At 38.9% G+C, this 10133-nt stretch overlaps 1 non-coding gene across 1 annotated transcript; it reads right to left on the bottom strand.

Annotated features, from left to right (window-relative positions):
- Positions 1-1510: 1510 nt before the first annotated feature.
- Positions 1511-1616, bottom strand: LOC144711541 (small nucleolar RNA R71). Its single transcript, XR_013583594.1, has one exon. It is a non-coding gene; the product is annotated as a small nucleolar RNA R71 (small nucleolar RNA).
- Positions 1617-10133: the final 8517 nt, after the last annotated feature.

Here is a 10133-nt window from a genome sequence, read left to right as displayed (position 1 = left end):
CCTACATTGATAGATAAATATTAAAGTACTAAATGGGGTAAAATGGTGATTTTACCCTATAACCTAAGTATAAAAGCTGAATTTCGAGAGGAGCTCATTCTGGAGGTGCTTCATCACAGCTGCAAGACAGAGAGGAGTCCCAGCCTGGATCAACAGTTTTGGTATTTTTTCTTTCATTGTATTCAAACTTTTGTGCATTTTGAATGAAATAGGTTAAGTTGTTTGTTTCTTCATCTCCATTCTAGTCTGAACTTCTAAATCGCTTGGCTTGAGCGGCATGTACAAGCCCTGATTAGGATTGAGAGGAGAAATTGAGGAATTTTACCTGGGCATTCAATTGCATTACAAAGAAAATTATAAAAAATTTAGTTTTAATTTTTAGAAGTCTCAATTTACCCCATTTTAGTTCTGAATTATCAATCTAAAAAATCAACCCAACTCATTTTAAGAACCCTCTTTCAACCTCTCTAAATGATTTCTTGGATCCTTTAATTAGGATCAAAGAAGGAAATTTAGAGCTCTTAATTCTTCTAATCTTCCCATCTCTCCTACCCCCCTCTCTAAATTCTCACCTAATTAGGGTGACTTGATCCTCATTGAAGATCAAATTCACTCTAATTAGGATCTAAAACACCAAAAATTAAATCAAATTGAAATTCCTACTTGCCTCCCTTGGACGACACTCATACTTATCACTATACATATTAAGTAGAGTTTTATAAATTTTATTGCATAAGCCAAAAATTCACAACGACAAGGGCTAAAAATTTGCGTAATTTTCACCCCTATTTTCGGCTTATCAATTGGCGCCGTTGCCGGGGAGGCAACACTTAGGAATTCAACATATTTTTATTTGTAAACACAGTGGTGAATTGTTGCTCACGAGTTTGTTAAGTCTCCTTATTATTGATTTTGATTTGAGACAGTATTTGGTTTTTAACGACTAACGAGTGTTGTGTTTGAATTAGTGGTTTTGTATGAAGCTTCGGTCTGGATTTGAATCAGGGAGCAGTGACAGAAATCCCCCTGTAGTAGATTCCACCACACCCGAGTCGTCTTTCACCGAACCCACATTTGTAGAGGAGATATTGATTAGACCCGTACCAATGGACCCAATAGGTAATGGAACAGGAAACCCTGAGGTAGTTAACGATGGACGGAGGAGGATTAGAGAGTATTCCACACCAGCAGAAACCCCATCTTAACCAGGATATCTGCCCGATTGGAGAAGATGTGATGTTTAGAATCGATCCACACCAATTTCAGCTATTACCGTCCTTTTTGGGGAAGGCAAACGAAGAGCCCTATGACTTCTTAGAAAAATTTTACGAAGCATGTGATAGTTGCACTTACCCCAGAATTTCAAAGGAAGTTGTGAGAATGAAACTATTCCCTCATGCCCTTAAGGATAGAGCCAAGGATTGGTTTAGAACATTGGGAACAAATTTTGAATCATGGAATGATATGGAGAAGAGCTTCTTAAAAAGATATTATACAGTGGCTAGGACAAATTCTTTCAGAAGAGAAATTAGAAATTTTCAGCAGGGAAATGATACATTTAGCGAAGCATGGGAGAGATTGATGGGGCTCATTAGGAAGTGCCCCCACCATGGCATTCAAAAATGGGAGTTAGTGCAAATTTTCTATGAAGGCTTAAATGATGTGGAGAAAGGCAGAGTTGATATCTCGAGTGGAGGAGCAATAGCTGACATGTATGAAGATGAAGCTATGGCACTACTACAAAAAATGTTCGATAATTTAGCCTATCACCAAGATGCCTCCGATCATGTTAGGGTTACCCCTCGGAAAGGTGGACTGTTGGATGTTAGAGGGGTTGAACCCCAGATTACTATGGATAGAATTGAAAAACAGATAGGTGTAATGATGGGAAAAGCCATGGAAAAGATGCATGAAAAATAATCTCACTATGGCAAGGTCAGAATAGCGGAAGAGCACCCAACCAAATAAATCGATGTGAAATGTGCTCAAGTGATAGCCACGGAGAAGAATGCCCTATGATATCAGAAGTGAATGCTATAGGCAGGCAAGAAGGAGCAATGTCCAATGGGAACTAGAGGAAACTTAGGAGGACAGGGATGGAACAACAACAACCGACCACCCCAACAACAGTTCCAATCCAAGGCGAACAATCCCCAACACCAACAACATTATCAACCTTACGAAATTTTTCAGATCCCACTAATGCGACTCTCACCAAGGTCATCGAGGAGCTGCAAGAAGACAAGAAGAGGATGCTCAAGCTTTTGAAGAAATGGAGGAGAGGCATCGGAGGGAGATGGAGAAGCTCAGGCGGAGATCTGCCTTCACAGCGGTCAACAATTTGCGCGGGGAGCACCGCAAGGTGCGTGTGAAGACCCTATGAAGATGGGCGCCAAATCAGGTAAACTCCTACTCAGGCCTGTATTAATCCTAGCAATTTACTTTATGTTGATGACATGTGTAGTGTAGTTAATGAGCATATTCATGACATGCATGCATTGACTGAACAACAAGAAATAGGAGAGCTGAGTGCTATATCAAAACTTAGGAGTGGGAAAGAGTTGGCTAATCCATTTCCAGCTATAGAAAGCGAAATGAAGTGGAGGATAAGTTAGAGGAAGTAGAAAAGGATGAGGATGAAGGGTAGAGGAAAATCTGGAAAAGGAACCCAACCCCAAAACATATTGCCCACCTATCCCTTTCCTAGTGCCTTACAAGCGAAGAAAGAAAAATCGAAAGACAGCCCACTTCTTGAGTATTTGAAAGAGGCTACGGTCGAAATTCCTGTTTTAGATGCGATCCAGTACATCCTGATTATTCCAAATTTGTGAAAAACCTGTGTACACCTCCTAGGAAGCAAAGAGGATTCAACTTTTTGAGAATATTAGTTCAATTTTTCTGCATGAATTACCTCAAAGCGCAAGGATCCGGGAGCACCAGTGATCAAATGCGAAATTAGGGAAGTATTCACCAAAGCTTTACTTGATTCAGGAGCAAGTGTGAATATCATGCATAAGGCCCTACTTGAGACTTTTAAATCTGGTGAATTACAACCTGTAAATTTAGAATTGCAGTTAGCGGACGGATCAATTAGAAGACCGTGTGGACAGTTGGTGGATGTGGTGATGAAAGTAGAAAAGTGTTCATTTCCTGTCGATTTTATAGTAGTGGATGTAAAAATTTCAGGAAAAATTAGTCATGCACCGATTATTTTAGGACGGCCATTCCTAGCTACATAAGAGTGAACACAGATTGGAATGCAGGAAAAATTAAATTGCGCATGGGAAAAGAAGAGGTTGAGTTACCAATCTCTCAATTGATGAAGTATCCCAATAGTAGCCAGGAAGACATTTATACATGTTCCCTAGATGATGAAAATGATGAATGCCATGTTATAGGAAAGTAATCTATGAGGTGATGGCGGTGAATGAGAGTGCCTATGAGGGGAGAAGGACGACCATGGTGAAATGAAGGGTGAAAACATGAATAACTACAGATCTACGCCCACTGAAGAATTAGAATTGAAACCTCTTCCTTCTCACCTTAAATATGTTTTTTTAGGTCCAAGAAAGACATATCCGGTAATTATCTCTTCAACCCTCACTTTAGAGCAGGAAGTTAACCTATTAGATGTCTTACGACAGCATGAGAGTGCTATTGGATGGACCATAGACGACATCAAGGGAATTAGTCCTGATATCTGTCAGCATAGAATTTTTATCGAGGAAGGGTCCAAACCATCAGTTCAGCAGCAACGTAGATTAAATCCTTATCTTTACGATGTGGTGTCGAAGGAGATTACCAAATGGCTGAAAGCAGGATTCATTTACCCAATTTCAGACAGTAAGTGGGTGAGTCCAATTCATGTGGTACCTAAAAACAGGGATTACTGTCCAAAAGAATCAGGATGGAGAAGAGATCCAGACGAGGGTAGCATCGAGTTGGCGAGTATGCATAGATTACGAAAGTTAAATCTAGCAACAAAAAAAGACCATTATCCTCTACCTTTCATTGATCAAATACTTGAAAAATTAGCTGGACAGAGTTTTTATTGTTTCTTGGATGGGTACTCAGGATATAATCAAATTAGCATTCATGAAAGTGACCAAGATAAAACTACGTTCACATGTCCTTTAGGAACATTTGCTTTTAGAAAAATGCAATTTGGACTTTGTAATGCACCAGCAACCTTTCAAAGGTGTATGAGTGCAATGTTTTTTGATTTAATTGGTACATGTCTTGAAGTTTTCATGGATGACTTTTCCGTGTTTGGTGAATCTTTTGGGTCTTGTTTGTCTAACTTGGATAAAGTGTTACAGATTTGCGAAGAAAACAAGTTAGTGCTCAATTGGGAGAAATCCCATTTTATGGTGGACAGGGGGATCGTCTTAGGTCATCATATCAGCAAGGAGGGGCTGGCTGTGGACAAGGTAAAGATCGAGATCATCAAGGAGCTTCCACTTCCATCGACCCTAAAGCAACTTTGGCGTTTTTTGGGCCATGCCGGCTTTTATCGTCGTTTTATTAAAGATTTTGCCAAAGTGGCTAAACCTCTCACTTTGCTTCTATCTAAAGACAAAGAACTTATTTTGAATGATGAATGCAATTTGGCTTTTAATTTGATTAAAGAAGCATTAGTTCTGCTCCCATCTTACAAGCTCCACATTGCAGTGACCCCTTTGAGATTTTTTGCGACGCTTCAGATTATGCAGTGGGAGCTGTGTTGGGACCACGCAAAGACAAGACTCCGACAGCTATTTATTATGCAATTAAGACTCTCGACGCCGCTCAGGTAAATTACTCTACCACAGAGAAGGAATTACTTGCAATCGTCTTTGCTTTGGATAAATTTTGATCTTACCTAATAGGGAGTAAGATTATAATCTTTTCAGATCATGCTGCACTTAGACATTTGTGAAGTAAGAAAGAGACAAAACCTAGATTAATGAGATGGATCCTACTTATGCAAGAATTCGATATTGAAATTAAAGACAGGCGGGAGTGGATAATGGTGCGGCTGATCACCTCTCCCGCCTATCATTGCCAGCCCTAACTCCCATCACAGATTCTTTTCTGTGAGCATATTTTAGAAATTTCTACGGAAATTGCCTTGGTATGCTCATATAGTAAACTACTTAGTAATCGGGCAATTGCCTCAAGGTTGGGATTATGATGATAGAAAAAAGTTTTTTAAGGATATCAAGTATTACTATTGGGATGAGCGTGAATTATTTAGATTAGGCGTCGATCAAATTTTTAGGAGTTGTATGCCCGAGGATGAACAATGGAGAGTCTTGGAATCATGTCACTCATCCTTATGCGGAGGACACTACGCCTCCAAGATAACGGCACATAAGGTCCTACAATGTGGATTTTATTGGCCTCATCTTCATCGGGATGCATATGAATTCTGCAAGAGATGCATTCGATGTCAAGCGGTGGTCAATGTAAGTCGCAATGCCGCTATGCCTTTAAACCCTATCCTTGAAGTTGAGTTGTTTGATCTTTGGGGCATTGATTTCATGGGACCCTTTCCTCCTTTGGGCTATGAATATATTTTGGTAGGTGTAGATTATGTCTCTAAGTGGGTAGAAGCCATACCAACACGAAAAAATGATCATAAAGAAGTTGTTAAATTTGTCAAGGATAATATTTTCTCTCGGTTTGGATGCCCACGAGCCATTATTAGCGATGGTGGAACTCATTTCAATAACAAAGTCTTTAAAGAGTTGTTAAAACGATATGGAGTTCATCATCGGCTTACCACTCCGTATCATCCTCAAGCCAATGGCCAAGTGGAAGTCTCAATAGAGAAATAAAAAAATCTTGAAGAAAATTATTAACCCTAATGGAAAGGATTGGTGAGCAAATTGCCGGATGCGTTATGGGCATATCGGACGGCATATAAAACCCGTTAGGAATGTAAGCCATTCAGGTTGGTGTTTGGAAAAGCTTGTCATCTCCTTTAGAAATCGAACATCATGCTTTATGGGCTATCAAGAAACTTAACGTGTCGTTAGATGATGCAGGTGACCATCGCTTATTGCAACTGCATGAGTTGGAGGAGTTGCGTGTGAAGCATCTGAAAATTCACGCATCTACAAAGCCAAGATGAAAGCATTCCATGATCAACACATACATAGGAAGGTTTTGCCCAAGGCCAAAAGTATGGTTATATAATTCTCGACTTAAACTATTTCCAGGAAAGCTTAAATCAAGATGGGATGGACCTTATGTAGTATGTCAACATTTCGACAATGGGTCTGTTCTCGTTCGAGATCCAACACATGGAGCTGAATTCAAGGTCAATGGGCAGCGTTTGAAACCCTTCCTTGAACATGAGCCGCACCCCCCTAATGAAGACATTTCTTTAGAAAGCGACATCACCCTCTACTTAAGAGCATCAATAAGATTTATTTTCTTTTCATTACGTTTTAGGATTCATTTTTCTTTGCATTATTTTCTTTTACTATTATAGCTCCTCACTTTTTGCATCTCTTGTGGTAACTTTGACCAGGTTGGGAGTATGTAATTCAGCAAATCGAGTTATCGCCAGGATCTCTTCTTCACCATGCTAAAGGGCCCCATCTCCTCCATATCACTGTTTGCCCCTCTACCCTCACTTTTATTCTTCATGATTTTAGTAGCTTTGCATTGAGGACAATGCAGGTTTTAATGGGGGGGAGATAGTTCATTTTTAGGTGACAAACTATGGTTCATGCGTTTAATTTTACAGAATTCTACATGAATTGAACCTGTTTTTTTTAACAATCTTCAGCATGCACAGTCATGAATTAATTTTCTTTCCTCCAATGGTTTGGGAAAAAGTGTGGAGAAGCTAGGCTCCTAGAGCGGATCAAGAACATGTTGAGGTGCAACACAAGTGATTTTGGGCGATGTGGATTCACTTTCAAATTGGGAGGGTGTCTAGTAGGTGATTAGAAGATGGAAAGTCAAGGGTAGAAGCTCTATGCTTCAAAGGGAGTGTGAGTGAACTGAGAGCCCCCATTCCATCAACTCTAAAGCCGATCCCACTTATGCATTTCGTCTCCCCATTAGCCTACTTTCATTCCAAAATAGTGAGCACCCCTTCTCCGAGTCCTATGCACGGAATCCACCACTGCATTCACCTTATTTTTCCACACGCACGCCATATCCATCACAACTTGACTCCACCACCTTGCTTCCGCTACCGAGGATATGCTTATCTCCCAAGTCGTCTATCTCACTTTCCACGGTATCACTCTGATACTGCCTCTTTGTATCTTTTCTGTCAATAATTTGCTCTGCATCATCTAAATCTCGTTCTTCTATCTCTTCTCCATAGACCAATGTGATTGTTATGACACTCATGCTGGTTGTGATAAAATATTTAAAAAACCATTCAAGTCATGGAAAGTGTTTCATTTGTTGTTATCCTCTTTGTTTGATATACAAAAAAAAAAAAAAAGGAAAAAAAAAAGAGTTTAAAAAAAAAAAAAAAAAAAAAAAAAAAAAAAAAGGGAAAGAAAAAAAGAAAAAGAGAAAGGGGGGGGTTGAATTGCAACATTTCTGGGTTTGGATTTCAATTTAGGGCAAGATGGTCTTCATTCTCTATATCATCACATTGGTCTCATCTCTTCTATCTCCCTCACTTCCTCTAAAAATCTTGGGAGTAGGTTATCCAAGGTAGCACAACACCCGTTGGACCATAAATCTCTCATTGTTCATGCTCACCCTAATTCTTTCACAAAGTCTCATTCTCCCCCATCACAACTCTATCATATACTCTTCTCGTTGTGTTCAATATTCTGTGCTCAACAGGAGGAGGAAATGGCTTCTTCTATTCTTAGGAAAGAGAAAAGGCTAATGGAGAGGCAAGTACTAGGTGGCCGTCACCCCGGGAGAGAGTGATCTTGCTCGCTAGAGATGTGAGACCAGCTGCACATGAGTGGAGAGAGTTTACCTGAGGAGTATAGCGTTATACCTAGAAACAAGTACACTCCCTTCTCATCCACTTAGGCATCCAAGCCAAGGAGAAAGAAACCCCACATTCCTGAAAAGGTCGGAGCTCAAAATGTCATTTAGTGTTTTAGTTCGGCTTGTGATTGATACACTTAACACTTCCCACACTTGTTGTCTGACTTACAGGATGAAAGAGATGATAATTCAGCAAAGTACTTAGATGTTGCTTAGGGACTAGCAATGTCTAAGTAGAGGGGTATATGATAAAACCCTAATTTCGGTCTTTATTTCATGTTATTAGCATGATTTATGCATTTAAAAGGCTTAAATTTGGGTTGTTATCATATATTTACACAAAAATAATGCTTCCAAGTAATTTCTGATTTTTCCCTAATTTTCTGTTAATTATATGAATTTTTAAGGATTTATTGAAGCTCGAAATAATTATTTTTGGATGAAAATGGCACATTAAAAAGTTTATTTCGACATTTACCAACATGGGAATTAATCAGGGAATTTTCTAGAATTTTATAGAATTTTTTACGAATTTTTAGGAATTTTTTGGGATTTATTTCAATAAGAAATGCATTTATTCTATGAAAAAGGGCATATTTATAGGAGAAAAAATGTATTTATGCAATTTCTAGACTTTTCGGGGCCTTTTTGCAACGTTTCGTTGCAAAAAGACCCTGAAAACAGCTCTCGGTCGCCACGGCAGGCGTAAAGATCCTATTTAAAATCATTCAGGGTTTTATTGCAATTTTTAATATATATTTTTAATATTTTAGGAGAAATCGGAGGAGAGAGAGTGCGCCAGGGGCATATACGCAATTACTTTTGGGCGGCGTCCAAAAGCAATTCCAGGCTTTTTAAGGACTTTTCTGCAAAAAGGAGGATTCAAAATGCGCCAGCCAATGAGAGAGCGACACGTCATTGCGTGTTTAAAAACGAAACTAATAAATAAATCAATTTTAAATCTAATGGATTAAATTGGTTTAAAATTGATTTATTAATAACTTTTGATCCTGAAGTCCGATTGAGATGATTTTTATGGATTTGTTCGTCTTGATCCTCTTTCTATCTGTACGGTTAGATCATTCAGATCTAGCCTACATTGATAGATAAATATTAAAGTACTAAGCGGGGTAAAATGGTGATTTTACCCTATAACCTAAGTATAAAAGCTGAATTTCGAGAGGAGCTCATTCTGGAGGGTGCTTCATCACAGCTGCAAGACAGAGAGGAGTCCCAGCCTGGATCAACAGTTTTGGTATTTTTTCTTTCATTGTATTCAAACTTTTGTGCATTTTGAATGAAATAGGTTAAGTTGTTTGTTTCTTCATCTCCATTCTAGTCTGAACTTCTAAATCGCTTGGCTTGAGCGGCATGTACAAGCCCTGATTAGGATTGAGAGGAGAAATTGAGGAATTTTACCTGGGCATTCAATTGCATTACAAAGAAAATTATAAAAATTTAGTTTTAATTTTTAGAAGTCTCAATTTACCCCATTTTAGTTCTGAATTATCAATCTAAAAAATCAACCCAACTCATTTTAAGAACCCTCTTTCAACCTCTCTAAATGATTTCTTGGATCCTTTAATTAGGATCAAAGAAGGAAATTTAGAGCTCTTAATTCTTCTAATCTTCCCATCTCTCCTACCCCCCTCTCTAAATTCTCACCTAATTAGGGTGACTTGATCCTCATTGAAGATCAAATTCACTCTAATTAGGATCTAAAACACCAAAAATTAAATCAAATTGAAATTCCTACTTGCCTCCCTTGGACGACACTCATACTTATCACTATACATATTAAGTAGAGTTTTATAAATTTTATTGCATAAGCCAAAAATTCACAACGACAAGGGCTAAAAATTTGCGTAATTTTCACCCCTATTTTCGGCTTATCACCTACCCTTAGTCCTGTCGTCCCGCCCTTCCTCGCCTACCCCGTAGTCGTCCTACGTCACAATCACAGATCAGTCCATTCGCCCTTGAGTACATATAGAGTTAGTGTAAGGATTAATGATCCATTGGATGCTCCCCTTTCATACATATTTTCACAAAGTTTGGAACAGGCTAGTATGCCCTAAATAGGGGCTCAACTGGCATGATCTGGCAAAACACGCCTAGATTGGGTCAGCCCACCCAAGAGCCCATGATTAGGATTCACCACCAACTACCATCAC

Source organism: Wolffia australiana, chromosome 13 (assembly GCF_029677425.1).
Source record: "Wolffia australiana isolate 7733 chromosome 13, ASM2967742v1".
In the NCBI taxonomy this organism is placed as follows: domain Eukaryota; kingdom Viridiplantae; phylum Streptophyta; class Magnoliopsida; order Alismatales; family Araceae; genus Wolffia; species Wolffia australiana.
The sequence above is the reverse complement of the archived record's forward strand: the minus strand, read 5'-3'. Positions and strand labels throughout refer to the sequence as shown.